The 12240-nt window shown below is 35.3% G+C and overlaps 1 long non-coding RNA gene across 1 annotated transcript; it reads left to right on the plus strand.

The window, feature by feature from the left end:
* The first annotated feature begins 8027 nt into the window (after positions 1-8027).
* LOC128244906 (uncharacterized) lies at positions 8028-9301 on the plus strand. The gene is made up of 3 exons (XR_008263010.1): positions 8028-8258; positions 8585-8982; positions 9226-9301. It is a non-coding gene; the product is annotated as an uncharacterized LOC128244906 (long non-coding RNA).
* The last annotated feature ends 2939 nt before the right edge of the window (positions 9302-12240 follow it).

The following is a 12240-nucleotide window of genomic DNA, read 5'->3' on the forward strand; positions in this document are numbered from 1 at the left end:
TTAAAAGACTGCTATGTTCTTAAGAAAAAGAATTGTGTGCTAATTGATTTTTTGAACGATGTTAATTACACGCCGATTGCAATATTAATTTCTGGAATATCTTTGAAAGAACCATATATCAAAATTTCCACGACGTAATGGTTAAACGGCGTGAATTATCTTGCAGTTTTGATACGATAATGATTAGTGATTTTTGTGGCATAGTTAAAAATCACTTACTTTTACTCAATTATGTCCAAGAAAGTCAATTGCTATAATCGGCCCATATTAAACTAGAGAACTCCCTCTGTATACAGCACTCGTTAAATCTTTGGCCTGTGCAAATAACGGGTTTCGTTCAGGAAATTTAATCTTAACAAGAGAAATATTATTAAAAATTATCATGGAAGTCACGTTATCAAATTTCAAAACTGACGCCATTCACAGATTAGTTATCAAGGGAACAAGGTTCGAAATGCGATTGCTGTTCACCATTCTGTCAAGTGATATTGTTATTGGAAAATAATACATTTATAGCGTTGCTGCAGATAAAATCCCGCGTTTCGAAGTGTTCGGTGACACAAAAAGGCTTTGAAACAAATATATCGAGTCTCTTCCATTCAGTAAGACATATTTAATAAATTGCTTTTCAACATACTGAGCATTTTTGTAAATAAGCGCCGTTTACGTCTTAACGCGCTACCTAGAACTATATCAGTACGCCCTAGTATTGTACATGAATTAAGTAATAGGTGTTCGAGGATCAATTTCCAACATATTCTTTTGGAATAAGTTTTAAAAGCTGTAGATACTGAAATGAAATGACTAACGCTTATCAAAAGATAACATTGTTTGCAAAATAATATCGAAAATATATTTACATATTAAGTCTTTAACAATAATATTTTCAAGATGGTTCCTATGTACATTCAACCTTAGGAATACTTGTCTAGCGTCCAATACATTTCAAACAATGTATGATAAGTTTTATAAAGTTCTGTTCAAGGTCCAACCTCTAACAATAATGAAGGATGTGTTCCTGCCATGAGCGGTCAGCGTAACAGGAGTTAACTGGGGGTCCCAACCTTGATCAATAACAGTATATCATCAAGCCAAACACCTGCCCTACGTAAAGATGCTGGTAAAATTGGTATCTGGTTCCCCCATGCTGTTTCTGCGCTTCGCTGCAACAGGTATACAAAACAAAACTGACCTAATGGCTTGCAATTGGTAAATCAGTTGAGTTGTTTTAGTAAATTAATGTAAGGCCCATTGGGGCGAGGGAAAAAATAATTTACATTTTTTTCATAAAGGGCTAAACATATTTTCCTAAATCAATGTTTTGCCTTTTAGGCGATTTGAAATCAATCTTAATCTGATCTCTAATGTACAATGAAAACAAATACCTGCAAATGTGCTATGTGAAACCCTGATTTCATGATTAATGATAACTCGTTCGTTTAAGTCTTCATTTGAAAACCAAATTTAATATAAAGAACAATAAACTGTTGTGTTTAGTCATTTCAAATTAAACCATACCATTTCATGTGTATCGATATGTTCCCATTGTTCACAATAATTGCTTCCATTTCTTATAATCAGTGAATCAATAAAATGTCTTATGTCTACAAAACTCGCCTAATATAGGATTTGAGAAATGGGTCATTTTCATTGGCTGTTGAAACTCGCCTAATATGAGAAAAATGTTGGATTTATTTTTTACTAAATATCTTTTTAACTCATAACTACCGTGAATGGTGGAACATATCAAATAAACTAAGTAAAACTCTAACTTCAGAGTACGTCAAGTCCAAACGCCGCAGTAAAACAATCTTGATTCAAGCTTAGAAGCCCATATATGACGATTGAAAGCTAATTAAATGGAGGCCGACGGAAACTCGTCAGATTTTTTTAGGGAAATAAACGGCTGTATGGAAACCAATTTGTTACCACATTAACAGGGGTTCCAAATTAGTTCGTGGTTAAAAATGGTTCAGATTCTATTTAATAGCAGCAAGCGATCCTAAAGCTTACAGCTTAAAGCGTTGCGAATGATGTGCAAATCTTCCAATTTGATGAGGCCAAACTTTCTTGGTGCTAGTGAATAGTCTCTTCCATATTTATATCCCATTTTTGTATGGCTATGAAAAGCCAAATGATCGAAACGTCATCATCAGCATATATATATATATATATATATATATCTATATCAACAAAGGTTCTCCTCCAAAATACAAAATCCTTTCTTTCATCATAAAACAAAGAATACACTTATAAAATAGTAGTATTCACGCATTCACTTGAAAGCAATTAATTACAACGCAAAAATACATATATACTGTTCAATGTTTTTAAGTACTCAACGACCGGAATAAATTGAGTAATTTTTATTTAACAATGGCATTAATTTAGCTTGTCTGAACACGGGATTTAAGTGTTACAGGTCTTCCCTTTTACCAAATGCTAGTTCTGTGGACACATATATCCTTAAATACAAAATATGGGATAGGAAAATACGTAAATATGTTTGCCAAGATTGAAATTTAGTGTTTCTGAGGAAAACTCCGTATATCTTATATTTGTAAAATTATTCGCAGCTGATGCTAATAAAAACGAATACGGCTCTGTTTATCGTGTCAGGTTATGCTATTTTTATAATTGATCTGAAAGAAAACATGATTGTCGTGTTTTCCATTTCACTAATTGCCATCGGTGACAATTGATAGTTGCAATCATACCAAAGAAGCGAAATAACGCAAGTTTACAGAAAATCTTTTCTTTGAAATAACGTATTTATATGTTGCTTAACTACACTTCTAAGAAATGGAAGCTATTTACAATTCCAATTTTAATTAATTGAATGTAAATATTTATTGACGTATATCATATTTATTCATTGGGGATGACCTGATTAACCGGTTCTTACTTGTATTCAAATACCCTACGGATAGAGGTGGTAAAACCTAAAACAATGTGCGTACGTTTCATATTCGCCTACTGTCAATCAATTGGTATTATGCACTTCATTCAATATTCCCCTGTAATAGGTTCCAATGAAGATAATCATATAAGGAACCGACCTTGACAACTGTTGGTAGTTTAAGGTGATAGCGTGGCAAACCCGTTATATCATTCTGCCAAACATTGTGATCAGTCTTCTACAAATTGCAGACAAGACGAAAACATTGTTGTGGGGTTCATAGAATGGCATCAATTTTCTCGACAGGAGTTTAGAAAAAGGCAATATTCTGTTTTCAATTATTTCATAAAGCTTTTATTTCCCATAGGAATATAATTTAGGTGATTTATGATAATTATGTAAGAGCTATTTATATATATTAAGACATCAACTTCTATTCCATAATCGGCAAGTATGAATAGTTTCATATGAACGCAACATTTGTTTTTGATCACGAATCATCGCAGCACAATAAAGTTATAAATTGTTTTCATCTTGTTATTGTTTGTATTGTGGTAGCAGGCCCCGAAAAAGTTCATTTAACATATTAGAAAGGGTTGATTTATGGTTTTACATGTATTGTTGTCATTAGTGTTTCTATTTTACGTTTAAAAGTGATTGATTTTTCCCGCGTTATTGTGACGTCATTTGATCAATTGTTTCCGGTTACGGTCGGGTCGTTCTATTTACAGAATGAGTGAAAAATAATTACTGTAAGGTTTTTTAATATGAAATTAAGTATTTCTGTAACAATTCTTGAATAAAATACTGAACTTTCGGTGTGAATATATAAGTAATGAATTGCGGTGTAAGCAATATGTTTGGTCTATATATAAGACAAAAACAGAATATTGCTCCATATCCAACTGTTCATAGTCCAGCCTAATAAATATATGAGTAAAATGTATATCGATCAAACTAAACCCTTAGACCTGATTGAAATGTTATTAATGGGAAAATGCCGTAAAAAATGTAATGTTTATAAATTTCTAGCTCAAACATTAATTGGATTTTATATAGATGTAAAGCTGTAATAAAAACCATCATTTTTGTTTCTATTTGTTCAGTCTGTTCCGCTGAAGAAAACTACTCGGTCACCTGTCAATGCGGAATCCGTGGCAACCGCATTTCACAAGGAAAATTTAAAACTTCCACACCCGAAAGAGACACCACAGAACCATTTTTTAACTGATGAAACTACTTACTCTTGCATGATTGATAAATCAGTGCAAAGTTGTGTGACTGCTTCAGGCTATGAAAAACGCCAATGGGTCTCAAAATGAAATAAACAATAAATGGCTGCCCTATATGATGATATCAATACGAGGTTTAAGGAAACACTCTGAAAACAAAGAAATAGTTAAACCCATGACGTAGACCATGGGTATAACATAAACCTCTGTATAATTTAGGAGACTCCTATCGTAATCACGTAATACCACATTACAAGGGAAAGGTCTAAATCAGATATTAATATCCGTTATTATATCTAAGCTACCTTCAAAATGAAATTGAAATGCACAGTATTCTAGACACGCACTCACGAATTATCGATACATTGAGCTGTTCAGCAGAATCACTTGTCAATTACACGTGATACATGAGGCTTGAAATCTGCTAAGTATTACTGTAGTTTTGCAGGCATAAACAGTTAAATATATTTACAGATTCATACGATCTGAAGCAGAAACCTGGAACATAATGTTATCTGCCATCAAAAGATGAAAGAATCGAAGAAAACTATTGTATATGCAAATGCTCGTCCTTTAATACCTGCTATTGTTAATCGAAAATAACCCCTTCTATGTATATATGTATCAAAGTTTGAAAGTTAGTACAAAATTATGTCTACCAAAAACTCTGCATCAGGTTCTGTGTCGATAAAGTCTTGCCAAACTATTCATACATAATTTGTTCAGTTTCAGAAGGAAGACATTTTTAAGTGTTATATACCATATGTAACAGATCATCGTATGTTATCCTCAAAGTTACGTGTAAACACAAGTGAGGACATTATTGCATTGCAGTTTATATCCATTTTAGTGTTGGCACTTATTTGTAGGCAAATATCAACCGATGATTTTTGAAATATTCTAGCGTTCATTTTTTACGTACTAGGTGGACTAAGTGAATATTTTTTGTGGAATGCAATACTGTGCGTCTTATTCCTTTTGATCGATTAGCATTCTGCACATGCGCTTGATATATCATATTAACAGCAGATGGCGCGGTCATTTTGCTTACATTATGCACCTGAACTTAAAATAGAAGTGTGGACAATTTTAGTGTTGATATGTAAATATAAGGAACCAATAGATACGATGTACGATTTTCGAAATCAAAATTATCTTCTTGATATCTTTTGCTGCGGGTCGCTGGCTATTACTTGTCTATAAATATATACAATTTATATGTGCACACACACACGTACAGCAGTTATGCTAGTAATCCAAACGCAAACAATTTTGCTTTTTACCTACCTTAAGGTTGTAATTCTAACTTTCAGCGCGAATAAACTTAACATCACGCACACCTCATTTGATATAAGAATTGTTGATTTGATCATGAATATCTAAATATTGCTGGTTATGACACTAGCAATCATATAAATAACGTGTGAGAATCTTCATTACTAGATATATTTTAATCATGTTAATGATACATAAACCAAAATTAAAATAACGAAGCCAGCAATTCCTGGTAAGAGTAACTGAATTGCTAGTGTATACGACGCCCCTAATATCTTTATTTTGTGTAAGAGAATGGGCATAATTTATGCTTAAGGCCGCAGCTATGACTTTTTTGATTAGTGAATTAAAGCATTCGCCAATAATTTTGATAGAGAAAATCTGACGTGCATATTTTATAACCAGCAAATAATTTCTACATTGAACTCTGATTGTATTATCTCGACATCATTTAACAACTGATATATACCTTTACAATGATCGGCTATAATTTTGTTCAAGCGTATGTTGTCGATTATAATTCCATAACAGTTAATACTCAGCTGCAAAAATATTTTGCAAATTATTTTTATGAATGAAGAAATTAAAGAAACATTAAGAATGCAAACATTGCGTAACCTCATCCAGTGCGTAGGCACGCTTGCAAATTTGCCTGCAAAAAATGTGATTTCATTTGATGTGTTCATTCGCCTTCTGCAAATGTGTTAATGAACTTTAGTTCAGTGTTAAATATAGTGTTTTTTGACATTATACATATATATATCTTTAAAGCCGAAACTGTTCGTTAATGTGTCTTCTTCCTCTTAAATATCACACTGCGAACGCGGATCGGACGCACATGATAGATGTTATAGGTAAAACATCATTTATCTTGTTCAGTTTAAAGGTAGATGATCATCGGACGCTAATGCGAAGGGAGCGGACGCAGACGGCGTATACATGGAATACCGGTCTAATCCTGTCGTCAATTTATGTATTTTTATACGACTCTGGTGCATTGTCACTAAATTTGTACTGCACATTTATTTTGAAGAATTTTGTTTCCAATACTCTACTTTATATCCTTTGTTTCTATAATTTGTTTTCATATCGCATATTTCGATTTTATTGTCATCGTGTGCAAACTAAGACAAATACTGGCATGCGATTATAATTTAAACATGATGGAACAATGTTTCACATGTACATATGTCGGATCATTTCTTGAGAGAATGAAAAGGGGAAAATTTGGTTTAGACTTTTTTGTCTTGATTTAGAAGAAAATCTTTTACAATCTTCAAAATTCTTTAAACCTTCGTAATATTTCGTGTAAACTCGGTATATGTCGATTTCATTGATGCTATGTACGCTATCCTTTGTAATGACCTACTGAAAGATTTCTTCGGTATCATTGCTCTCCGGAAAGTATAATCTTAACAGAAATAAAACAAACTTTGAGGTTGAACGTAAATCTAGTGTTAATCGTGCAAGGTTGCTGATGCACTGAAGTAACCTAAATGGAGATGAGTTTTCTTAAAGTATTGAATATAGCCCCAATGACTGGTGTGAAAACATTTAATAGGCCTGTCACTTCAGCCGCTACTGTTTAGATACATTAAAAAAACGTACGTGGGCACTGCAATGATACTCAACCACGTTCAGCACTACATTCACCAAACCAAACGCATTTGATATCTTAGATACAATCTTGATTCTACCACTGACCTGTTTCATGGCCATCCCTTTCCCCTCTTCGTTATTCTTACTGTTCCTTTTTGTCTCTTCCATTTCGTCCTCATTTCAACCGCATACTACCACTTAGTACTTCATATCTTTGGCAAATACCTTCCAACTTATCCATCACATTATAAAAAGTTAAACATTCTATATATAAGTCATAACTGTTTTAACACCAGTAGGAGCAGCCTGAAAGAGTGACAGAAGCGAAGCATGTAAGCTTTAAAGCTCCCTTCTCAATTCCACGGTGATTATTTGTTTTGCTCATATATCACTTTTAGTTTGCAGAATTGTTACCAGAGTAAATTTTCTGATTTCGCTTTAACGTTTTGTATCTTAAAATGTTTAATTGAAATAGATAGTTATCAAACCAAGTGCAAAAGTTATAATTGGCGTCATTTTCGCTGGCACAATCCATTAACTGTCAGTTTGCCAGTCGCAATTATAAATCTATGTCGGGACCGGATGTGTAAGCGTAAACCAAACACCTGAAGCAGCACAGCAGACGATACATTGCAATTAAAATATCTCAATCTCACCCACTTGATTTGTAGTATGCACTTAAGAATCTGATTCCGAGAATGAACGGCATTGGCTAGATAAGGATGTCCTAAAATAATAGGCAGGGGCTTAACCGACTGTCGAAAGAATACCCAGACTTACTAACGCTAGATTTGGACATAAGCGTACGGATTTATTGTAGCATGTTGCTGTTTTTTTATACAACTATTATTTAGTCTTAAACACGGTCCCGAATTAACGAATCGTTGAAAACAATTGACCTTACGACAGCAGCTTCTAAGCCACGCCCCCTGATATCAAGGGAGCGAACTCTGTCTATGTCCGTCAAACAAACGAGGAAGTAATGGCCTCTCGCGACGTTTCGCTTTCCGATATTCCTGACAAATTATCATAAATGTGACATTACAATGCGAAAAAAATAGAATATCAAAGGAATTTGTAACTGGCTGCTTCATCGGAAGGCTCGATATATCTTTAGAAAATGACGATATCTAACATTTACGGGGTGAAATCTATCCAAGTCAGAGAAAATCGGATAGCCGCCATGTTGTCAATATTGACATCGATACAAAGGAAAAGCGTGTGTGTGACGCATACTGTAAATGCAAACAAGGGTAAGTTTAACTTTTAATAACACCGGTCCCTCTTACAGTACTGTTGAAACAAAGATTAAATCATCGCACAATATGAGTAAATCATAAATGGCCCGAATGGGGAACCCGGAAGTGACATTAAATAACAGTTACATGCCAGCTATACAGTTTAACCTTGTATTCTATAGTATGAGCAGAAATGGTTTATTGGGGTTATGCATAAAAAGTTTCAGCGATTGACTTATGAATAATAATGTAATAGTTGACAAGTGACAATCGTGGGTGATACCAATCTGTAACTTTTGCATTGCTCAAACATTCACATGCTTTGATTTTTGTTCTTACAGAAATTGTGGAACATGTTCACACACTCTGGCTGTAAAAGTAGACCTGGGAGGAAAAGTGCCCCCGGTGTGGGGCTCGAACTCACAACCACCAGAACACTAGCCCGGCACTCTAACCAACTAAGCTGACCGGGCAGCTGGTTCTAACCCACACACACTACCCTCCCCCCATTTACCGGTTAAGGCTGGTGGAGCGTCTCCTGCTATTTACCGTTGACACCATTAAAGTATTCTGATTGATGGAGATAAGGAAGTCCCCTTGTCTTCAACAAGCCTACCGCCACAGGGGACCTAGCATAAGACCGGAAACCGCCCCCCCCCCACACACACATGGTATTTGCCAGTCCAGGCAATGTCAACCGCAAGAGAAAACCAGTGATGACAAGTTTTACAAATAATCGGTAGGACCTATTTTAAAGCTTTTTATAACATTTAGTTTTACTTTGCTGTACAAAAGTAATGGACTATTTGTCCAGAGAAAATCAACAACCACAAAACATTAGCTATTATCTTATCAATATTTCATTATGATATACATGTAGAAAGCAAACATCAACGGCAATAGCATTTACAGCTAGTATTAAAATATTTAACAATACATGTAACTGATTTATTTTAATATTGGCATCTTTTATTTATTTCAGGAAAGTGCGGTCTTTTGAAGAGAGTTCTTGAAGTTGTCCAGCATGTTGTTTTGATGGATTCTTAGAAGGATGTACCTCTATGATATTAGCTTCAGTTCTGGAGTATAACACCAGTTGTTGCATATTTAATATCAGATTTATTAAATACATTGTTGTTTTGCAAACATTACTTAAACTTTGATATTTCTTTGGTGTTTATGTATGATATTGTAGGTGAATATCTCTTTATTGCAATGGCAAATATATTTTAAAATATATAGCATTAGCAGAAGTTATTTTTCACTGTTAAAGCTGCACTTTTACAGATTGATCACTTTGACAACTTACACAGGATTCGATTGCATTTATCATATTTTGGCTCGGAGAAGTTTGCTTTGTGATTTATATATTAGGTCTTAATTTAAAGAATGCCAAAATAAGCCGATTCTGAGACAAAAAGTGTCAAACTAGAATTCTGTGAGAGCGCAACTTTAAGAATACTGTTAATCGAGTGTGCATGTGATCCGGACTCTGAACATTGGATGAACTATCATTAAATATTGTAGATTTACGTAAATGGCCCAAAATATAAGAATAACAATGAAAATATGTACATGTTTGACTTGTTCTTTATTCATAATAAGTCTAAGTCTTTACAGCACATGTTTGGCAGAATCAAGTTCTAATGAACATAATAATTGATTTAAATGTACAGTGAAATAAATTGTTTTATACAGAAAATAAAACCTTATCGATTCAGACCGATCTGTTCTCGTTTTGTTTTGGTGGCTCAAATATTTATCTGAGTTTTGGAGGAGGCCTAGCTGGTGTGAGCTGGTCAAATACAGTAGCTGCTTGAGGGTCAGGGTTTTCTTGATTGGATTTCCCGTCGACAAAGTGCTGATATGAAAATAAGAAATCTATGAAATGTGTCGGAAATACAGCTACAAAAGCCATTGTTTACATAGGAACCATACGAGTAGATGAGATTCGGAAGCATGCGATGGTTCGGACAAAAATTTACTTGTACGATATTTCCTGATTTACTTTGAAAGCAAAGCAGTTTATAAAAACTACATAACGGTATCAACAAAAATACCTCTATCTTGAATGAAATCAATCGTGTCCATGTTGAACCTGATATTAAATGGCCATTAATGCCGATTTGACAACACAAGCCAAAGCATAAATGTACGATGTTTATAGTTTAAAAATAGTAACACTTATTTAGGTCATGCACGGACAATTTCACTATTAAATAAATTTTGAGTGGATTTAAATAAGTAGTTTTGTTCAAAAAATACTTTTGTACAGACGTATAGATGTTTCGCCTTTGAACGATCTTTCAAAATTTCCAAGTTCAGCTGTTGATGAGGTCTTCCACAGAGTCTGATACAGCACTTGCATTTTTCTAAATAACTCGCTAGTTTCGAATACGGAACGAATTGAAAGCCATCTTTAGTAGGCCTGGCTACCTTGTATCCGAATTACAAGTGCCATGACAACACCTTTTTACCATAATACATAAAAAGGCGAGGAATTGCCAGCGCATGTATATGACGGACTCTGGTCAGTTTGACGGACAAAATGGCGGATAGCAACACGGCTTATCAGCCCTACATTCTGATTGGCTGATAGGACCTGTCAATCAAATCCTGTCGTAAGGTCAATTGTTCGTCAGACAACTGCAAACAAACACCTTTAAAGACAGTCTTATTTCTCGTTATGGCATGGGTATTATTGCCGTAAAGTTAACGTTTGCTGTCATTCAGGTTATGATTATCAAGTAACAAATAACGTTTGGTGTGCAATAAACAGTACTTTGTGTTATAATGGCGGACATAGTAATGGTCACGTATTTATTAGCTCGTGTGTTTTGAGGATTTTTTAAGTATTTCAGTGTTTCTTTCAAGATTTGTTTGGGAATGCACGGGTGACTGGTGGCAAAGTTTTAAACATGCCGGCCACAGTTGAACATTCAGGTGAACAGACTAGTGAACAATGGACTCAAGTGGCTAATAAGAGGAAACGCGCTAGGCAGAATACAGGTAGTGTTGAAATGGAAACTTTTGAAATGCTAGATACGGGTACCAAATTAAATGTGTTATTCTCAAAAATGCAAGCAATTGAACGTAGTCAGGTGTCGTTTTCAACAGCGCAGAAACCATTCGAGGACACAAAGGTACGGGTTGATCAGCATGACTATAAGATAAAATGCCTCGATTACAAATATTTAAATCTAGAAGCGCAGGGTAAAAGCACAAATTTGATCATATATGGTTTGGAGGAATCTAGAATGGCTCACGGAAACGTCACAGAAGAAGTTATTGACTTTTTCATCTCGCAATTGAATTTAGATGTTGACAGTTTATACATTGATTGTGCAATTAGACTGGCTCCCGTCTCTCGAAATCAAAATGCTACTCAAAAAAGACCTATCATTGTTACGTTTAGATATAAACAAGAAGTTGATTTGGTCATGCGCAATGCAAGGCGGCTAGCGGGTAATAGATACGCCATAGATAGGGATTACCTGGAAGACATTCGTGCCGCCAGAAAGCGTTGTTTGGTGGACTTTAAACAGTATAGGGAGAATAGGAGCAACAGAGTTCAATTGATATTTCCTTCGACACTATATGTGAATGACAGGCTGGTAAGGGACGAATTCCCAGATTGGCAGGAAATAGTTCACCCCATACAGCACTGTCGGGGCCCGTTCATGTCTAGAGCGGATCCTCGGCCCTCCCAGGAGCCCACGCAACGCAGGGAAGATGTCAGCCCCCAACCGAATAGTCAACCGCCCGCTCCTTCATTCGCTAGTGTGGTGAAAGGCAATCCTAAGTCATTCTCGCAACCAGCTACGAGAGGTGGGCAAATGCCGATCATTCAGAACATCCGAGGTCGTTCACACAGTGTTAGTATTAGTCAACCGGTTGCCAGTCTACGGAGTGACAATAGTGTATTTACTCCCCACAATCATTTGTCAATGACATCCCAAAGCCACGTGGTAGATCGATATCTAGGTCGAAACCGACG

The sequence above is a fragment of the Mya arenaria genome, chromosome 8, assembly GCF_026914265.1.
Source record: "Mya arenaria isolate MELC-2E11 chromosome 8, ASM2691426v1".
Classification (NCBI taxonomy): domain Eukaryota; kingdom Metazoa; phylum Mollusca; class Bivalvia; order Myida; family Myidae; genus Mya; species Mya arenaria.